The sequence below is a fragment of the Pararge aegeria genome, chromosome 8, assembly GCF_905163445.1.
Source record: "Pararge aegeria chromosome 8, ilParAegt1.1, whole genome shotgun sequence".
Classification (NCBI taxonomy): Eukaryota; Metazoa; Arthropoda; class Insecta; order Lepidoptera; family Nymphalidae; genus Pararge; species Pararge aegeria.
Genome location: NC_053187.1, coordinates 9,736,293 through 9,758,449, shown reverse-complemented (window position 1 = coordinate 9,758,449; position 22,157 = coordinate 9,736,293).

The window sequence follows — 22,157 nt, the reverse complement described above, 5'->3', positions numbered from 1 at the left end:
GCATTACGCTGAAACTGCCGTCTCGTTGAAGTAATCCGCAGAATGTGCCGGATACGATGAGCTCGTTTGATCTATTGCATCTAAACATGAAACGCCCGCCTAGTACCCAGCTAATGCTTCGAGGAGTGCTTTATCTTGAAACTCTTATACAAGACCCTGAATGTAATAATATAAATAATTAAGGCTTACGGTATTCGTGGATATATTATACGAATGGGGGAAATAATCCATACTTTTAAATGTCTTATGTATGAAAATGAATGATATGAATATGAAAATAGCTTTTTTTTTGAGCAATCTGGTGGGAATGTGGTAATTGATGATACAGACAAAAATAATAGCGAGTAAACCTGTAAGAGGTAAGGCATTCATAGCGGTAACTGTGCGCTATTGAACCGTTACTCTAAATCGCTTAGCGGCAAGTCTTTATCGGCAACTAGCCACGGCAGAAGCCCACCATACCCAACCATCGAGGAGAATACAGAAATTATAATTTCCTAAATTACTCCTGCCTTTTATAGAACCGTTTCACCGTTTATATTGATGCAAACTCATAATCCGTTATTACGAGTATATTAAATGTAAAGTGATATTAAACGTTCGTCGAAAAATAAAATTTTCACGTGATAAGTTTAATCCGTATTGGAAGATATCTTTTCCGTATACAGAACGAACTTGTTACTGAGATTCAAAGATTCTTAAAAATATTTTATCGAGAACTTCATACACGGAACACGGATATCGAGCCATTACCGACGACTTAGCGTAACAGACAAAACAGAGATTTCACAGAAAGTTTATTTAAATAATTTTAAAAAATTGAACAGTTAAAATTTAACATAATATTATATTCATTTCCAATTTAATATTTTAACGTAGTGTTATAAATTTTGAATATATATAATAAAAGTATATTTATAATGTAAGTTTTGAATGAAAAAAAATCAGTGTATTAACCTCGGTTACAAATTAATTCAAATTTCGACAGATAATATCCATTACAACATCTATTACGTACAGGCGCGCTTCAAACTGAATCGATTATTTGCGGTGTGAGATAATATTATGAAGTAATATTCTTATATAGGAATGACCTCTCGATGCTATGTTGGTGAATAGAATAGAATAGTGATATTCGCACCGCAAAGTTCTGGAATGCCCTTCCGGCTTCCGTTTACCCCGATACCTAGGCAAGCGCGCCCCATCTTAGGCCGCATCATCAGTAATTTACGGTCGTGATTGCGGTCAAGCGTTAGTCTATAAGTAAAAAAACTTAGATCCCCTCAATGCTGCCAACGCAGGTCCGCGGGAGATTAATAGCATGTGTTTTCGATTTACCATTTGGTACCTGTACCGTTAAGAAACTGAAGAAAAACATAACGAATCCTTATGAATGATTCTATGCCTCGGAGTGTAAACATTTGCAGGTCATTTGTCAATACTCAATAACATGTGAACATTAAGCAAGCCAACCTGCATGGCAGATGCAAGGTAGAGGGCTAACCTAGGGAGTATGGTAGTCATACCCCTAATAGGATTCTACGCGACATTGCACCGGAACACTAAATCGCTTAACGGCACGTTTTTGTCGGTCGGGTGGTGACTAGCACGGCCAAAACCTCCTACAAGACCAGACCAGAGACAATTCAGAAATAATAAATTCCCAAATTATCTCTGCCGGGAATCGAACCTGGCACTTAATACTTAAATTCACAGCGCTCACCGTTGCGCCAGTGAAGTTGTTGGTTGAAAGGTTTTGTCGTCGTCTATTAGTTCTTACGGATCTGACGAAAACCAAACATTTTTATCAAATAAGTACTAATACTTACCCACTTAATTGATGTGCAGGAAAAATAAAACGTATTCAATCTAGTTTTGATTGATTGATTAGAAAGTTGGAGTTTCAAATCATTTTACTGACTGCGTGTTCAAATTATACCGATAATATTTTCGGGGATGTTGCAAAAACTTTTAAATCGATTATTTTCGTTTTATCGGCTTGTTTTTTCTTTCTACGAATTGATATAATTATGCCACCCCTGAAATTTCCTGTTTTGAGCAATCCTACCCATTACCACCCTAAGATCGGGCCTTGAGGGCCTGGGCGACTCGTATCTTATACGTGACTGACTGACTATCTGAATGAAATTCATCGGGTTTGGGGCAAAATAACCTGCCCAGTTTTTATAAAACATTGGACGTGCCTTGCTTTCCTCATCATACAATCATAATAAACTTTACTTGTAAAATTATATCAGGGTATTTTCATAATGCTGAACCTAGGGACCTCTGTCTGTGCTAGAGATGTAACACAAAACGTACTTTACACAAAGAAAAAACATGAAAAGAAACGTTACATTTAGTTCATTTAGTTTAATTATTGTTCATAGCAACTCTATACCATTTTTGCTAAACGATAGTACATAAATCTCACCGTTTCGCATTTTATTTACGCGACAGCCACAAAACATTTGCACAACTGAGCAAGGCAGGTCGTGAAAAATAATATACGAACAAACTTAGTGGTAAAGTTCTGACGATGTGACCTCCGAGCGTAAGACTGTAAGACTTGAGCCAATTTATAGTAGGTACCAGCCAAGTTACATCATTTGCTTGGAAACAGTTAGGTTGTGACTTTGTTTCCGTTAATCAGGAGAACTTGCCTGACTTTTAACCTTTATTTTATTACTATTGCTAGCTTCATCCAATAGCCCCCGTGTCTGTAATAAATATTCCTAATAAATGCAAAACAAAGATCTAAACGGCAGGCCGTGGCTGTTAGTTTTTAGTTAACAAATTGTACGCAAAAATGTAAAATCATATATATCTTACTGAAACACTGGAAGAGGCCTTTTAATTCCTCTGCCAATTTAATTTGGCTATGAATTAAAAAGTTAGTGAGAAAGACAATAAGTTACTTATCATTGCCGGAAAATCGCTTTTGCCATTAAAATTATTACAAAAGCGATTTCTTTGAAGTCTTCCATTCAAATTAGTAGCGAGGCAATTTTGTGAACTTTTATTTCTCTACTTTAATTTTTTATAGCAGACTACATTAAAAATAAAACTGAACTTGTGAATAGTCTTGATATTTTAGCTTTTGGCCGCGACTCCTCTTGCGATTTTTTTCGATTCAGTTAAGCTGCAGCTTTAAATGCTCATCATTCAATAACTAGTATACAAAAATACATAACATAAATCTTAACTGTAATATTATAAAACTGAAGGTGTGTTTGTTTGTTTGTCCTTCTTTTATGCTCTAACTAACCAACAATTCGATTTGATATTTGATAAAGATTTGATTAAAAGGACGAAGAATACCTTCGTTCTATAGGCTAATAAAAGTTTATTCCGGATAAAAAACCAAGTTCCCAAGGGTTGTTTACAGGATCATTCTTTTTTTACATGAAAATCATCCTTCATTCTCTTTTACTATAATAAATCTAAATATATTATAATGTAGGTACCTGCTACTGAATATTAAGTATAATTATTATTACGAAAATAGACTTCCTTAAAATTCTTCAACGATTGTGTCTAATAAAAGGTCTCTCGAATGTTTGCAAAGTGCGAGTTGATAGCCATTCTAAAAGTTTCAGATTGAAACTGGAATTGTATGGTTTTATATAGCGGCAGTTGCTGAACTTTGAATGGTACTTGATAGCATTTCTAGTAGTTCAAAACAATCCTCTCACATAACCTGCTACCATTAAGTTGGAATATTGTAATTTTATATCGAAATACTTTGCCATTGTACAATGCAAAATGTTTCTTATAATATTATCCTATGTGAGTCATCATCCTCACATCAACCGACAGACGTCCACTGCTGGACATAGGTCTTTTTTAGGGAGTTCCAAGTTCCACGGTTCTGAGCCGCTTGGATCCAGCGGCTACCTGCGACGCGCTTAATGTCGTCTGTCCACCTCGTTGGGGGCCGACCAACGCTGCGCTTACCAGTTCGGGGCTGCCATTACAGCACCTTGGGACCACAACGTCCATATAAAATAATATTTTTAGTTGCTTTGATAATTCGTTATCCAGATAGTTGCTCCGAACCTTTCATCATCTGGTAGCTTCATTTACATTTTGCATTCAATTCAAACCAAATCTTACAACTCAGATATTAACTATATTAAGAAAGTATCAAGGTTCGTTATTGATAACTTTTCCTAAGAAGCAGGCTGCTCAATTTTTATCTCTTAAAAGATAGAACAAATGTTCTTAATTTTCAAAACTATGTAGAGGTTTTTTGTCGGCTTCCATTAGAATCTGCTTTCTGAAAAAGGCTCTAAGTTGGCTTATAAAGTAGACCTACTTTAAATAAATAGATTATGCATTTCAAAAGAATTACCTACTACCACTTAATACATCAACTGACGTCATCTTATTTATTATATTCTAGAAATCTCTCAAATTCGAAGCAACATATAATAAAAGTTCTTATTAAAAAAATAAAGAGACGAAATGGAATGGCAGACATCATAAATAATAGACTTCAAAGGACCTCGAAGTCCAAAATACTTTACTATTGAAATATTTATTGCAAATTGATTCTATTGTTGTATTAAAAATACTAACACCGTATACTTATATCGCACAGCCCAATCTATCCAAGGTTGGACTCTACGGTATGAATAAACTATTATGCTCGTAAACGAATAGGTATTACAATTTACATAACTGGTAGGTCTAAAACGTCTTCTAAAGTGCGTATCTTTGAAACGAATAACTCAAACATTATTTGGTATTATTTACTTGTAATTTTTACATATTTACAACCTATTACTGGCCATTACAGGGCATGGTTGTCTTCTCAGAACGAGAAAGGTTTAGGCTGAGTCTAGCCAAGTGCGGATTGGCAGACTTCACACGTCTTAGAAAATGTTATGGAAAATTCTCAGGCATGCAGGTCCCTCACGAGATTTTCTTTTTTAGCAAGCCATAATTGATTTATTAAATAAAATCGCACAATGCTCCGAAAATTGAGAGGTGCGTGCCCGGTAACAAACTCGTCCCCCCGAAAGGGAGTCGGAACACGGTTTACTATATGCTTTACTCGAGTTCTATTCCCAGAGAAAAAAATCTGCACTTAATTTAATAAAACTATATTTATTTAATATCTATTTCATAATATATGTTTAGCAAGCGTGTTTTTGAAGAAACTAGAAATTTATTAAATACGTTCATTGTATTGTGTCTTGTCTGTTGAAAATTGTCTTCGGATATCATAAATATAAGTTTACTTAGTAGCATACATAATACGAACAGACTAAAATAATATAAATGCGTGTCGCGCGCTCTACGCAGTTAATAATAAAACAAGGCAATTTCTTGGTACACACGCTGCATAACGTAATGGAAGCTCGTCCTTATCAAAGATTTAGCAACGTTTTAAGGAAACAAATTCCTTTCCGTCTAAAACGACAAACCTACGAAGGTTGCGGAAAAGAAAGTAGGTACCCTACTTTGCGAGAAAAAGAAAATATGTTGTGTTCAATGCGTAACTGAGAACGAATTTGAACAAATTAGAAAAATATTATTTACTTTTTTTTTTTAATTTAGATTTTCTCACTTTGTGAATGAAGGGACGTTTCGTGTAATAATAAAAGAGAGATAACCTGACTGAGTATTTTAATAATAATTTTATACTGTCTATTTAGAAAATTTCATATTAATCTTAATAGAATGTAAACAATCTCTTCGTTATACACATTTCCTTATCGTTATATTTACTTACATCGTCATCATTTTCTCTCAGAATTGAAAGGGTGTTGGTCATATTCCACCAAGTTGGTCTAGTGACAATTGGTAGACTTCACACGCCTTTGAGAACATTATGGAGAACTCTCAGACATACAGATCCCCACGATGCTTTCCTCCACCGTTAAAGCAGTTTGTCAATTATTTGTAGCATTAAATGCTACATTTGCTACATGCTACATGCAATTTTGATATTATTTTTGTAAGAAAATATTAAGTGAGTATTTTATAACAGTAAACGATAAACCTTCGTACAGAATATAAAAAATATATATAATGAACTCTTAACAAAAGTGAGTAAATTGTGCGTGAAAATACGGAAACCGTATACATTTCATGATATTCGTCACGTTCGCGGAAGGATACGACCCTTGTCACAAGAAATAATCGTTGCATTAGGCTGCCTTTTCACCGAGCAATGATCATGTCCGAGGTAGCGGAGGGAGCGGAGCTACGCATAGTCAAAAATCATAATCAACCACCAGGCGATATTACAGCCAAGGCCTAATCAAAGCCTTTGTAGTGGAATAAAAAAAAAAAGTCTATACTGTATCATATCTGATCAGTATAAAATTGTCATCTGGGGTTGACGGGGACTGGGGATTTTAAACCATTACTATTCCGTTATGTTCGCGATAGTTTATTCAAAAACACAAAGCTTTACGCCGACCTCTAGGTCCAATTTTATTAAAGGGAAATCTATAACCTCGTACCGTAGGTACTTATTACTAGAGCAATGGATTCTTATAGTTTTGAACAAATCCTTAGTGATTTTCGCATTTTCACACACTATGTCTGGTAGAAATACAGCCTTAACTAAATAACCCAGACTTTCCACAAGATGTTATAATATTGACAAGACGGTAAAAAAAACCTTTTGAGAAAAATCAGGAAAATAATTATTAGGACAGTTTATTGGGAGGCATAAACGAGGCAATTTTTCTTGAACTAAGGTTATATTAAAAGTTCGACGAAAACTTATATTTATTACTTGCCCAAAATCTTTGAATTTTTGAAGAGAAAGGCTTCTTAATAGAGATTATGATCATAAATTCACAAGGCTAAAAAGTTTTGGATGTTGTTAAATGAAAACCTTGAAACAATGTCGCTGTAAAAACTAAACATTTTTATTTTAGTACGAGTATATCAACATAGTTTTTAATGAACTCCTTAGATATATTATTTATTATGTTATTATGTCTTTAAGTTTTATTTCAAATGATTAAGGCGATGCCGCAGTGCCAAATCGCTAAAAATATGTTTTTAAGGCACTCGATCTTTGGATGCAAAAAAAATCTACCTATACTTCCATGCTTAAAATTACAGAGACAGAAGTTTTTGAGACTTTTTAAAAGTTTACCTTGTTAGTTATAATTTATTTATCATAGAAGGCTGATTTAAACTTTCGCAACTTGGCTACACGTGTAGGGGATGTACAATGAGATTATTATTAATTATATCTACCCATTTTCTCGTATTATTTAGAAAAAGGACGAGAAAAAAATTTACAAAACTATTGTGCTATATAGCCTTTGTCTGGTTTTCGTAAGAATAATGTCGACAATGTGACGGTCGCAACGATTTCTGATTAACTAACAATTTCCGCTATTCTCTAAAATATATCTATACTAAAACTGTAACTGCAGGATTTCTGTACATTTAATATATTTTGAAATTTTTTACCCGGGTATGCTTTATAATCGATACTGAGCCCAGTCTGTCTGTCCGGGCATCACGTGAAAACTACTGAACGGATTTAAATAAAATTTGGTATAGTGGTAGCTGATATTCCGGGTCAACATATAGAATACTTTTTATCCCGATAAACAATAAGTTTCCTCCAGAAAACGGGATGACAAATTTTATCAATTTTACTTCATATCTCAGTTAAATTCGAATCGATTTTAATAATTATTTTTTTATTTGAAAGTGTATAGATACTATCAAGCATGCATTGTCTTATTTTAATAAGGATCTGATAAATGTTGTCGGAGATAAATAACATAACTCTTCACAAATAACAGTAAGTCGCAAAGCATATGGGACAACGATTGAATGCATGCGTCCACCATCCTACTAATATTATAAATGCGAGAGTTTGTGAGGATGGATGTATGGATGGATGTATGTATTTATGTATCAACTAAAATAATGATAAATTATTAACTCTATATACCACGTAAAATAATAGTATGTACATAGCTAGCCACGATGATTATGATGTTAGTATAAGAACTATTCTAGCTTCTCGACTGACTCATACACGGACGAAGTCGCGAGGGTCCGCTAGTAATTTATAAAAATCTTAATAACTAAATATGCCTAGTAATATAAAATTACCTACTCTTGTAGAACTACACTAAAACTATATATATATATATATATATATATATATATATATATATATATACATATATATATCTATATATAATGAGAAGAACACGGTGTTCTAATCTCGAAACAAAGAATAGCTAGAATGGTTTAATAATATAACATATCCTTTCGATGCGTTCGATGTACCAAATACGAGTATAAGCACTTTTGAAACGTCAAGTCCGTCTATTTGTAGTGACACTACCTTCTCTTCTCTCTTTGGAAGGTAGATTCCACCGGAAACTCAGCAGATTGCTCTGTTTCAACATAATTTCAAGTTTACAATCTTTAAAGTTTTCTATCTTCTCTAAAAAAGCCTTAATAAACACTTTTAATGGAACTATTTATGTTTTCCTAATTTACTATTTCTTTCCTTACCAGTTGTAGAAAACACTCTACGTGCCAAATACCACTATGTTGAGACCACTGGAACACGTATATCTTTAGTTTAAAATCGAAGTCCGTTATAGTAAGTTTGGCAACGAACATTAGAGGAAATTGCCTAAAAGTCTGAGCCCTCAGCAGTCTCTTATGTTTTTTTCCTTCCCCGCTTGACACAAAAGCACGTGCATCACAGTTAGGCCATTATATTCGTAGATTGATGAGGAAAGCATGGTCTTATGAATGCATAAAAACTTGTAGAAAATCTAAAATATTAATACGAAGTAATCAAGAAGAATTCTATGATAGAAATATACGAATTATTTTTATTTGAAGCGTGTACATACAATTTATATATATATTATGTACATAAAAATCTTTGTTGAATAAAAGGTTCGCGATTCGAAAAAGCTCATCTGAGTTTATACTACTGAAAGTTATGTCAAATAACTGTCAGTACTTTAACCTGCGTGAGTTTTTTTTTTTTTTCGTAATTGTTGCGCAAAATATCATTAAACTCCAAAATAAAGATGGATAAAATCGGTATAGTCTTTCCAAACTATGACGTGACCAAGGGAAATAGAGATTTATTTTTATATAAATAAGAAGACAACTGATAAATATTAGTGTCATGACACATTCCTTAGGTTTATCTTCAGATTGCTAATTTAATCCTTCTTTATTTATAAGTTTACAAGTTTCTTCATCAGCTAGTAAATAGCTCATGCCTGGGACTTCGTCTGCGTTTGATTTTGATTTTTGATGTGGCATTAAATTTAGTTGTAGTTCTAAAAAAAATTAAAGTATTCAGTATCGCCAAGTCTTAAATGAGGGGTTTGCTGCTGTCCGCTGAGGAGTTTTGTCTTCTATCTCCAACCACAGTTTGGGCAAAATTAACCTCTATAGTACAAAAATAATTATTTAAAGAGGTTATAATTTTTCGGAGTTATGGCGTAAAATCATCAAAAACTTTCAACCCCTCTCCCAAAGAAACCGAGCTTAATGTCTGAAAAAAAAGTATTCTATATTAGTTCTAACACTTCCAAGAATATGTGCACAAAGTTTCATGAGAATCGGTTTAGTAGTTTTTGCGTGAAAGCGTAACAAACAAACTTACATTGACATTTATAACATTAGTAGGGATTCTGTTTCAGAAAGCTATGTTGAGCAATTGCCATGCTAGAGACACTTTTTTTGAGCATAGACTCTAAATTTGTCTCTCCTGTAAGATACGAAGCGTGTTCCCATCAGTGGGACGTTAATATATTGCGGGTCGTGATAACAATCTGTGGTTGATACCATAGTAATTAGGTACAATTTTCTGAAATCTGAAATCACGTGGATTTTTTCCGAGTCATCCATTTTATTTCGTTTCGTTTACCATTAAGTATTTAAGGCTGAAATATTATTTATAATAAAATTGGGTTAGGTACTAGCTTATATTAATTATGTTTAAATTAGCTTTCTGGCGACGATTATAAACAAGAAAACATTCATTAGTTTTCTTGTTTCCTCTTTAAAAATACATGTATAGATTAAAACAAATTCTATTCATGAGAGCTTAAACATACTTTGATAATTTATTTTACAAAATATCAAACCTTAAATCTTAAACGAAGACAAAGCAGGAGTCAAATTGTCTCAAAGCTATTCGTGGAAATAGTACCTACTAGTTGTTCGTAACATACAGCTGCTTTAAACTTTGACCTACGCGCCACCGCGCATTTCGAAATAATAAAGTTTATACCCGCTTCGCTACGTGAAACATGAATCTCTTCATTTGCATTTTCTAACGCCTATTTCAGAATGCTATGACATGTTGTCTGAAGCGCGAAATGGGTTGTTTATTTATAAATTTAGTTTTAGATAATGTTTCCTCAACTTTGAGAAAGAAGATAACATTAAGGAATGTGTCACGACGCTAATATTTATCAGTTGTCTTTTTATTTATATAAAAATAAATCCCTATTTCCCTTGGTAACGACTATACCGATATCATCCATTTTTAATTTGGAGTTTTGTGATGTTCTGCGAAAGGATTACGAAGAAAAAAAATTAAAATACTTACGCAGATAACTAAAGAAAATTTAACTCATTATAGGCATGATATAAATTTTTCTCATTTAATCTTAGTGCTGTTAGACTCTGAGAGTAAACTACTGACAGTTTTTTGTCATAACAGTAGTATAAACTCAGATTGGCAGATCGTGCACTGCAAACTAGACTGCAATATAATATGTTACTTTTGTAAGCGCAATGATTTAACACTTTAGTACTAGTGTTAAACGATATTTGCAACTACTCGAATACCTTTGAATATCGTTGTTATTAAGATTAACAGCTGCATATTTCGGACTCTATAGATAAATAATATATTAAGTACACTATAATTCTTGTGTACGTGCGTTTGCCATACAACTCCTTCCAAACGCCTAGAACGATTTTGATTATGATGAAATTTTTTGTTTTCAATGTATTCCTGTAAAACATTGGACCCGTAAGTTGCGCTGCTTTAACGGGCAGGACCAGTTCTGCCGGGTTTGCTTAAATATTATAAGAACGAAATAATTTTCTTCAGTGGGCTATATTACTAAATATTTATTACAGAAGAAGTCTCCCGTAAAATTAAGTAATATAGTAGCAAAAAAGTAAACAAAATGTGGTTATGAATTCTTACTAATTAAAAACGCTTGTGAAATGAGTGCTCTACCGTCCACTACGCCATTTTTATTTCGCAAGAAAAAGTCAACCTCATTTTTTCTCTGACGTTGTACTTAACTCGTACTGAACTTAGAATAGGGCTAACTTTAGTGAGATGTTACTACCTCATCTTATGCGTATAATCAATATTTTTATAAGTAGATCCTGGTGTTTGTGTGCATAAATACCAGTGGGATGTGGTAAAAAGTTCTTAACAAATAGAGTCAAAACAACTATTTTTCGCGCTTTGTAGTGGGTAGATTTGCATTCATATTTAAGTAATAATAGCTGAATGTCAACTGCTCACCTTACATTCTACCCTCACCCTTCTTCTGCTCACATAACCTTCTACGAAATGCTATGATACGAATGCTATATATACTTCTATGATTGCTATGATAATGTTAAAGCTTGAGGAGTTCTCCTGGCATTTCACCATCAGCTTTATTGTGACGAGCATAAATTGCTTACCTAATATATTCCTTAATCGAAACGCAACCGGTGTAAAACTTATTATTGTGTAGTTTCGGTGGCCATCCGTAGTCTTCGTCATCAGTTTTACTTGACCAAATGGTGGTTTCCTATAGAAATTACTCAAGTTACTTTAAAAAAGACTCAAATCGCTATAGGTGTCTTTATAATATTTGAAGAGTTTCCGCAATTTTTCCAGGATCAGAGTATTACTTATTATTGTGTAGTTTCTTGACCAAATGGTGCTATCCGATAGAAAATTCTCAAGTTACTTTAAAACAAACTCAAATCGCTATAGGTGTCCTTATAATATTTGAAGAGTTTCAGCAATTTTTCCAGGGGTCCTTGACCTGATGAAAATTGGACCACGTGGAAAGTACACCGTCTCAAAACAAAAAAATAACTTTTCAAATCAATTTATGAATGTCAGAGTTCTGAGCTAGCACACATAAAGAAAAATATTTAAAGAAAACGTATTGAGAACCTCCTCCTTTTTTGTAAGTCAGTTAAAAATAAAAGCTAATTGTTTTTATAGAGGTTCTTTATTTTTTGTGTACGCATTTAATGAAGAATATCATTATAATCTATTTTTAGAGTTTCGTACCTGAAGGGTGCCAACGGTATCCTATTACTAAGCCACCGCTGTCCGTCTTTCCGTCCGGTCGTCTTGCTTTCAGTTTCAGGCATTATTTCGTAAACCGTTAAATATAGACTAATTTTTTTTTACAGAATGTATCTTTTGCCGCTATAACAACAAATAATACAATTAGGAAACTCACAAAAATAGGTTTTCTTTGCGGTTTTTTCCTTATTTTTTTAAATGTTAATGCTACGTAATGTGTGTTACCTCTTGCTTATCCGGTTTTATTATATTTGTCCAATGATTTTCGGAAATAACTGTAATAATTTAAATCTATACGAGCTATACTTTATTTATTTATTTATCGTTTACTCTATAGGTACTAATAGGTATTATAAAGAGGTGAAGTTTGTGAGGTTGTGACTTGTGTTTGCTTAATGTGACTTGTGTGTGCTTAATTTTCATAAATAACATTACATCTAATAAAGTATATAGAGAAATTTGTATAATAAAAGTAAACATTATTTACTTAATCATAATCATTTCATTAACTCACTTGTAACCTGGTAATATAGGAAAATTAACATGTGATTACAAATACACATATAGAGTCAAAATTTAACCATCCTTTTAGAAGTCAGGAAATTAATCATAGCACTTAGTACAACCGAACCACATTCATAATTTCAACAGAAGTAAAAATGTTTAACGCCCAATTAAGTGGGCACAGGTCAGCTATAATGCGCTTATCTTAGGAACTGTTGTTTCGAGTTGAATTTCTTTTGTGTTGGTAGTATCGGCTTAAAGCTTTATAAAATCACGCTACGAACAATAGCTACGACCACGCTACGATTATCAATGAATACTTTTTGAAAGATTCCGATGCGAGCGATGCTTAAAGGGTAATCGTTACTCCAAAACGACGCAAGTATGTAGTAACTATGACGGAATTGATCCTCTGAAAAGTTCTAAAAATCGTTTTAAGGTAGACTCATACGCGGACGAAGTCGCAAGGAACCGCTAGTTATTATTATTTAATTCGATGAGAATCTCTCGAACAGGTTTCATTAATTTTTATTATACCAGGTTGTGTAGTTTTTTACATAAATATATACCGTAGGAGGTTAAAATATTTGTTACTATAATAAATGATATATCGAATAACAGAAAAAAGAATTCACGGGCATTTGCTCAAAAATGAAAAGTAAGAAAATAACTTCATTGTTAGCTATAACATTAGCTTGCACTAACTCAAACTTGTGTTAACATTGAGTAAAGAGAAAAAGACTACTGTAGTCTGTACTGTAGTATGTACTACAGTACAGACTACAGTAGTCGTACCTTCGAATACAAGGTATATTACTTACTCATAAAACTAAAAAAGAATCTCACGGGATGTTGAACATCGAAATGATGTTTAAACTTTCATAGCTGGCGATTGGTCCTCAGGTCCGATGGGATGTGAGATGTTATCGTCAGCGACACTGCAATTACGAACTGCGATCTCTTCTATAATTATTACCCCATTTTGCATAATTTGTCAATATTGCCATCCTTGGGAAAATAACCAACAGATAACATAAACAAGCAAACATAACGAACTGAATTACACAATAATTGATAATAATAAGTGTCTTCATAATTATTAAATTAGGCGTATACATTGGCTTAGAAAGGCCATTTCAGAATAAATATGGCAGTTGATTTGTATCTGTATACCAAATTACCTTCGTTATTGGCAACCCGCTGGGCGATACCAAAGGCGATAGATAAGCTGACGTTGACATGGGGTGAATACCAACGAGCGTGATTCGAAAACTTAGGTAGAGTTTATTGGTATTAAATTACGGCATTCACAGCTTGAATTTGGCACAATATAGCTATTACCAATATTAATACCAAGGTAACTTGCTGAATATTATATTTCTGTAACTTTTTTTGATAGTGTATAGTCAAACTTGACGGCCGATTGGCGCAGTTTGCAGCGACCCTGCTTTCTGAGTCCCAGGCCGCGGGTTCGATTCCCACTACTGGAAAATGTTTTGTGTGATTAGCATGAATGTTTTTCAGTGCCTGGTTGTTTATATGTATATTCCAAGTATTTATGTATATTATTAATTAAAAAAAAAATTCATCAATCATCTTAGCACCCATAACACAAGCTACGGTTACTTTGGGGCTAGACGGCAATGTGTGTGTTGGCATAGTATATTTATTTATTTATTAAACTCATTAATGTCAAATTAATAATTCATGTAAAACAAATCTCGTAAGTACCTATCCTAATTTAGTCTTGACAGAATGTAGGGAAATTACAAAAGAAAACATTCTTAATCTAGTTACCGTTTTTACCGTGTCGGTAATTTTCATCTCTTTTATATTTAGGAACAGTTCCCGCGTGTTCTGGCTCTTCAGTAAAGCTAAACGCAAGATAATATAAGATAAAGGACAGTATTAGAATGTCACGTATAGCACGACAACATATTAATCTAAAAACGTGCGTAATGCAAGGCACTGTAACCAATATTTGAAATGTAAAACTTTTTTTTTATTTAATTCTTTATTTATTTGGGACTTTTCTTAACAATAAGAATGTCAGCCCCATCGTTCCCTTTACGAAAATTGATAGTTCCTTTCTCTTAACTTAAAATCTAATAGCATTCTGGCTACCTCTGAATAAGGTGCCGCCTGGATACTTTGCTAAATCCCCACATCATAAAGATTTATTTTAAATTTACATATTAATTGGTCCCTAAATGTAAAACTACATGGGGAGAAAAGAAATAATATTGTAAATATTAAAACAAATATACTTTACAAATATTGTTATATAATATAAAATCGTAAATTTTTTTAATAAAGGGGATGTTGTATTGACATTCTTGAGCAATGGGATAACCCTAGCGGCAATGTATACGTAAGACTAATAAAATACGATTGTCAATTTCGCTCTCACCTGAACGAAGACGTGGTACGGACGTGTCGATCATAAGTTCATTAACAAAGTACATGTAATATTAAAAAATATTCTTTAAGAAAGACCATAAAGACTTTTATTATAACGATAATACATGGCGATAATAATTAAATTAGTTTAACTGTTAGATAGGTTTGATTTTACAGACACATAGATTATCCCTATTCAACTTTAAAGAAGTCCGGAGGTAATTACTCCAACGTGGTTTGCGGGTTTATTAAGTAAAGAAATCTGACTAGAAAATATAAAACGATGTAAGGAATTTAATTATTGGACTTGGTTTAGGTATATTTAACGGCTTCAATTATCTTCTTCATCTTTAACAATAAACAATTTAGTCGGTAGGTATTTCATTTTTATATAGGTCCAAATTGAAATAAAATTACATGAGATTCAATTTAATAAGTCGGCAGGCGACTTAGCAATCTTATTCCTTCGGTAGCTATTTTATCCTTCGTGAGTCCTATTTTATGCTTTCGTAATAATTTACGTACGACGAACCGAGAATCACGACTCGATTGAAAAAAACGACTTTAAAATCGGAATTGTGAAATAAATGTTTACTTATTTTCTACTCATATCCAAGACATTAGACACGCTTGTTCTATTTAACATTACCGCACTTTTGTTTTATTTATGATGTCCCGATTAAGTTAAGTTTATGCCTCACTGCAACTTATATACAACGTGTAACCAAATTACGAATTACTGTTTAATGGTGCATAAGAAAATTTCATAAAGAGACGCCCTATACAAATAATAAATCCAAAGGACTTACATATGTTTCCATACAAACTAATTCAAAACATTCTAAGTGTTTACTTATAACAAGCCTAATGAAAAGAAAAGATGGACACGCGACGCGTACTTACACAGTTAACTACCTACTTACCGATGCGGCACGCCGCGTCCAGCGGCATGGCGGGCGTAGCGTTATTCTGTCTCAGGATTGGTGAGACTACCTGTTGTTATTTTTTATCAAGTAACAACAGTAACAGTATCAGCTGATGAGTGATGTCTGATGACGTTCTTGTAGCAGGTACGCAGCTGATGAACACACATGATAATTGTACACAATGTGCATTTGACATAAATTAACATCATCAAGTCCATCCATTATTAGAGTCCCATTAAATCAAAATGCAAAAACCCTAAGAAATTGAAACTGAATTTATGTTTTTTTTTCTAATAATTCACACTAATTACGTGCACAACAAAAGATTTTATTATAATTTATATTAAAATGTATGTCATGTTGCATAATGTTCCTGCTATAATAATAAATTTCCAATTTTCTTAGTTATACCTTAATAAAAATTACGAATTTTATACAAATTTTATCCCTTATTAAGGTAACATTTTAAAAAGTTATAGGTATTTTTGCCAACTCAACAAGATGGTCTAAAAATACAAATAATATTTCCGAGTGGAGTGTGAATTTAAAGAAACGAAAAAACTATCTCGTCAGCTTTATTATTTGTAAGAATATAGAAGACAGATAAAATAGTAGTTACTCTTTTTATATTTATTATTACCTATTTCTCTATAAGTATATCTGCACCGAACAAAGTATATTTACTTTACCTTTTCTTTGTTACTACCAGTTACGTTCAGGTCGCTTTAAAAGTAATTAAGTCGCCTGTACACCACTGTTATAATATGTACCTACTGTATTTTGTTTTCTTGTATAGTTTCATTGTGTTTATTGCATTAAAGTCGTTCTAAACATTCACAGTAGCATGTAAGTGTTTCGTTATATATTTTGCTTGAACCTAAATCTCGCTAAGCCTCTGCGCTGGTTCGGTGTACCTACAAATCCTCAGAATGCATTGGATAAGATGCGCTGAGCTTGTTTAAATCTATAATATTTACAGCAAACTACTACTCTGGTTTAGCGACTGAGATTTATGCTTTGGAAACGAATTACTATTAGGTATACCTATCTAAACTGTATTGCAGTGTATAAAGCTAATAAGCTTTGCTGTGTATATATGTTAAAACCTGGTTCTAGTTGGCTTATTAATTAAAGCTAGGCATCGCAGACTGTTGCAGTATCTTGTATTAACAGTGTTCGAGTACGCGCTTTTATATACTCGGAAGCATATTATAATAGTTGGATGTTTTTGCTCGGTAATATTTGTGGAACTACCCACTTGTACGAACATTTTCTTTTTAGTTGCATTAAGTTATGCTTTATAGATTATAGTTTATAGATTTATATCTACCTTCTGTAGTGTACGCCCAAAACATGTTTTAGTTTTAAGTTTAATGTTTCCTCTACTTAGCGATTTTTTTGTAATTCTTATGAAAGAAGGGTTTAGGCCGTAGTCTATCAAGTTGGCCAAATTCGAATTGGTGGACGTCTTTGAGAACATTATGAAGAACTCACAAGCATGCAGGTTTCCTCATAATGTTTTAACTCATCGTTGAAGCTAGTGATATTTAATTGCTATATTTAACATAAAAAAGTCAGAGTAGCGTGTTGGAATTCGAACTCGGCCTCTCGAAAGTGAAGCCTACCAAGTCCAAGCCACTAGGCTAAGGGATATGAATGAGTATAATTTAAATTTTGAAACCTATTTTCAGCTAAATGCTGCAATAGTAACCACTAATTAAGCCGCACCGTTTCAGTCTATTGCTCGGGAAAATTAGTGTGCTGATAAATTATATATAACAAACCCTAACTTAATTTAAATTAAAATACTCGATTTGATACTATTGGAGCGAAACACTGTCTTTGAAGCAAGCAAAAGTAACCGTGGAACTTAGCATATAAGTCACCTTTGAGAGCTGTTATGCGTCTTATATCATTTAATACACTTTAATTGTTGAAGACGACTGCGGTTGCGCTTATTTAAAAAAAAAGAAAACAAAGATTATAAAAATCTTCGATTTTCCAGGGATAAAATGTTTCCTATTATCGTCTCTAGGATGCAAACTATTTTAAATTTTATTAATCTTGCGGTTAACTTTTGCCAGCATATTTTCCGTCATAAATAACAGGATTTAAGCTTCATGTGTGCTAAATTTCATCAAGATCGGTACAACGTCCAAAAAAGAGACACTTTCGCATTTATAATATTAGTAAAGATTATTATGCGATACTGGTTACAAAGTCGATGGTTAAAACAGATGTTTAATTTTTTTTTTTTTTTTATTATCTTATATATATGGTTATAGAATTTTAATATCTTCAGAAAAACCTAAGAGCAACGCCACCTACCGGGTTCAGTTTTATTTCCTAACTATATTATTTGCATCTGGGCGGCCCGAGGCATTTTTCTTGCTTTTTGTATTTCTATACTCGTCGTAACTTCGATTAACGATAGGTCCGATTTAAAAAATACATAATGAATCTTAATTATAAAACTATTATTTTGGATAAGAATTAATAACATGACAGGAATATCAAAATCTTTTTTATAGATGATAAATATTACTTTAAACATGTATTACATTATTTTTATTTAACATCAATCATTTTCGCGAAGTAAAGTTCCAAGTCGGTATGACATCTTCAATGTTCGTTATATTTTAGCCTATCTACAGAAAACTATAATAAAATATACACTAAAACCTTCCACATGAGTAACTCCGTTCATTAGTGGAAACCTTATGGAAATCCTTTGGGTAGTTTTTCAGTTTCGCGCCCAGACAGATAGATAGACGCGGCGGGGAACTTTGGTTTATAATATGTAAAGGTAAATATCATTTCTGCCGCTACCCCAGTAATTGTTATGGCCTTCTCCGATCAACAGGCGTATTCTTTATGTCGCTAAATAAGTATGGAATTAAGGAGAAAACTGGGAATGTTTCATCAAGTTTCAAATCGATTTCTACGCGTACTCTTTTCAGGGTCCATATATTATATATGTATGTATGTATGTGAGTTTATTTATTTTTCAATTACTTATAAATACCTGTACAGATTCGGATGAAGGTGAGGCAAGGAATTCTTACATTTTAGTGATCAGTTTAAGTCCAAGATATAAACTAAAAACGGATAATTCACGAGTAAAAATAAAAGAAAGTAGGTATTGTTGGCTTTTCTTTGTTTTTCATCTGAATGGAGTCGCATTATCTTTTCAAAGGTTATTTCGGGATGTAAGCGGAACGAATTGCCGCTAAGTGGCCAAGAACAACATCGCCTTGGCCTTTAGTGATGATTCGACTGAATAATAAATTTGTGGTTTAACTATAAAATAACTCTTTCATGGCCTTTATTCTCTACTAGTGGATGCCAGCAACTTCGTCTGTATACATCGTCCTTTGGTATCCCGTGAAATTAAGAAATATTCTTGTTGCACCTATGCCTGTCAACAAATAACAAACAGGTAACGCTTAACGCAAATAAGTGACAAAATACTAGTACTCTTTTCAGAAACTGAGAAAAATATGTTTATTTTTTTAACCGAAAGCCCAAATTCCAAGTTTCATTTATATAACTTCAAAATAACAGTATTTTAGACTAACTTTTTCTACCGTATAACTCCCTTAGGGGAAGAAATTTTAAAAATCCTTTCTTAGTACACAGGTTGGGTACTCAAAGTTATTTTTTCAAATTTTAAATGCTACCTTGATCTCTGGGATGTCACTCGGTAAGTCAGAGCAAATCCTCTTTTCATAGTATAATTCTCATTGTAGCTCTTTAAAAGAAATATTAAAGATAGTCAATGTTTTCCTTATTTCCTCTTTATTTAGTGGACAACTTATTACATTATTAATGTGCTGTCGCTTCTCTATAGACCTAGACGGTTACTATGGACTACATTGTGGAGAAAGTAAGCTTCCTCGTGATGAATACGCCTTTTTGATACATTAATTTCACTAATGGCAAAGCTTTACTGCGTACATTTGATGTAACGGAATACCTGTCCTCTTATCTTTGTTTTTGTTTGAAAGCTTCGTCTTTTGTCTTTATTTTCTTCAGGATTCGTTCAAATAAATCAACCTATTTTAGCTATCAAGTTAAAATGTGTTGAAATCCTCTCACAAATTTTTGATGTGTTTACTAATAAAGCTTATTCCTTTGCCTAATATTATGAATTCAATAATGCGTTCTATTTTTATTGAAGACTATCAGGTCAGGTTATACTGATCTTCATGATTTTCTGCAAAGTGACAGCTTTAAACTAACTACTAACGTTAAACTTTAATCCTATAGTAGGTAATGCATTTCCTTCCAAGTAATTGTTGAATACATTTTAAGTCACTTATTATATTTTAACAAAAAGAGGACTAAATATCCAAATTAAGAATTATTAGGACATAGTTTGTGACAGAAATGCATATTTTAACGATCACATTGATCAAGTGGTTGGTGGGTTTAACCCAGACATAAATGATGACAGACGATAAATACTTTTTTTTTTCCGTCAGAGCAATATTCAGCAGGGGCCATAATAGGATGTTGATGATGCTAATAATTAGTAATTATTTCAAAGGTTGAACTATTGGGATGTCAGTAGCTGAATGGGTACTCATTAACTTTGCGCACACAGTTACCGGCTTTCATCTGATTCACGTCTATTGATATTAACCAATACAGTTGGTAATAAAATCCAACCGTCTGCTTCCTCCTAAATATTTATAGTAATTCCGTTTTTATCTCGCTTTTACGTTTGAAATATCGCTGTTAACATTCACGGTTCTTTGTTGCTACTTTTACCCTGCATATAGCGTATATTTAGGGAACTGGATTTTTTTTTCGGAAATGACGATCAGTTAAGAAACTGGCCTGCGGCCAAAATTAGGTTCGGACATCGGCATGTGAAGCATGTGTTCCTATAATTTACCAATTTTGTTTTCTGGCCAAGAAAGAAAAGTTGATATTTGGAGTACTAGTATAAACCTGCATATATACTACTACTACATTATTAATGATAGTTATAGCGTTGTTTATTAAATACTTCACGAACGTAATAAGAGGTATCTCTTAATATGAATTGAGCAGTCCGCTTTACAATTCTTATTTTAATTTTTTGTTGAAATATTAATAAAAAGATACATAGATAGATAAATTATTTATTGCACACAATTAAGGTATAAAGATAATATATATTGAAAACAGAAATACAAGAAAAATAAAAACGCGCAAAGGCGGTTTATCGCTTTAAGCGATTGACTCCAGATTTAATGAAAGAAGAAAATCATTAATTTATTTGAAGATGACCTAAATTATTAGCACTTTTGAAACGCTAAGATTGCCTGTTTATAATGACTCTACCATCGGTTCGGAAGACAGATTCTACCAGTAATTCTTTTCCAACGTAACCATTTAATCTTTATGAGACTCCTGCAAACAATCTTATCACTGTAGTGAACTGAATACGTTTTGTTTTTTAATTATTGCCAGGAGACACTGTTGCATTGATGAAACGAGGCTGCCAAAACTTGCTGGTTTAACTTATATATTATTAAGTATATCTATGCGTTAAGAACCCTCAGTCCCCAGTGTTTGTCATGACCTTTTTTTCAAGGCCTTTCATAAAGTTCAAGTAGAACTTTATGACAAATGCTAGGGTCTATTGACACGGCAACAATAGAAAGATGTATTTCCATACATCACGTACGTACACAAAACCTAATAGGGTACAGGTTCCACTGATATACAATCTTGGAAACACAAAGGGATTTATATCTTAGAGCACAAATAAAACGAAAAATCTCAGACACCGAATTTCTGAGACTAAGTGAAAAAAGGGTTTATCACTGAAGTTGAGCTCGTTTTTCATACATGCTTCTACGTTTTATAGTTATACCATCTCTCTTGGGATGTGGCTGGATGTTACAACAAAGTGACAACACGCAATCCTCAATCTTTTATTCGTCAAGTTTATATTTTGTTATATATATATGTTATATGATATTTGATCTATTACGTAATCGACCAAGGATATTGTTATGATTAAA